At 40.9% G+C, this 1033-nt stretch overlaps 1 long non-coding RNA gene across 1 annotated transcript in view; it reads right to left on the bottom strand.

Annotated features, from left to right (window-relative positions):
- Nucleotides 1-1033, bottom strand: part of LOC116700170 (uncharacterized) — a 22786-nt gene that overhangs the window by 154 nt on the left and 21599 nt on the right. The gene's annotated exons all lie outside the window — the stretch shown is intronic.

Genomic DNA, 1033 nt, shown 5'->3' with positions numbered 1-1033 from the left:
CCGTCTGTCGCTAGCAATGATGACGCAGTGATTAGGGACAATTCTCTCCGACCAATCAGCAGTCTGCAGGTTTTCACGTCACCTTTAGGTATCAACTCAACTTGCTTGGAACCTTGACGGAGGTGATACTTAAAAAAGTACCTGTTAGCAGGTGTCAGGTACGAGTAGAGAGTCGAGGTTGGATGATTGAGGATAAAGAGCGCCGAAGTCTGGGGAGATGAGGAGGTTGGGGTACTGTCACCAAGGAGACACTGATTGTGTCCCATGTAAAAACCAAAACTGTATGTTGATTTTGGAAGTTTTACACATCAGATAGACTGTCCTGGACATAACGGACATGCACCTCTACCTCTTTTCAAGAACCAACAGCCTTCAAAGTATACTTCGGAGTATATAATCCTTATTAGGAAAACCATTTAATTTTAAATTTCAGAAAATTGTACCTTGAGGCTGATGATCACATATAAGAAAATAGCACTGGCATATCTACTACCAATTATCCAACATTGGAAGAATCTTTAAAACCTGCATAACCCTAAAAGCAGGTTCTGTTGCGTGAGAGTCAAAAGCTTCATTAAAGGAGATGCAGGAAAGACATTAATAGATTAATGGTTAATTGTTTCCTATGTGATGATGAAACCTGGCACCCTGGGAGTTAAGTGGAATGGAAATAGATTTATTAAATACTTTTGATGCACCGCCCAAAGGTCAGAATTAATCAGCTGCGCAGCACGTTTGAATCCAAATACATCTCACATGCAAACATGTATTTAAGTGGAAGTGGTTAAGTGCTCAGGTGGAACAAATAATATGTCTACTAAGGTCCATAAAGCTTGTTATTTTCTTTCCTAATTAGTGAAAAATGGGGCTCATTGATTATGCCTGGTGGCTTGGGTCAGCATAAACTGTGTCATGTGGCCTCATTGGTCCGTGTTTTTCCAGTACTCTTTTCAGGCATCAACATGCAGCCCTGATAGGGGTCATGTTCTGGATTTCTGCATTATGATGATAATATGAGGCTTTGGCTGGCTCA

The sequence above is a fragment of the Etheostoma spectabile genome, chromosome 13, assembly GCF_008692095.1.
Source record: "Etheostoma spectabile isolate EspeVRDwgs_2016 chromosome 13, UIUC_Espe_1.0, whole genome shotgun sequence".
In the NCBI taxonomy this organism is placed as follows: Eukaryota; Metazoa; Chordata; class Actinopteri; order Perciformes; family Percidae; genus Etheostoma; species Etheostoma spectabile.
This window is presented reverse-complemented; position numbering and strand designations above follow the sequence as displayed.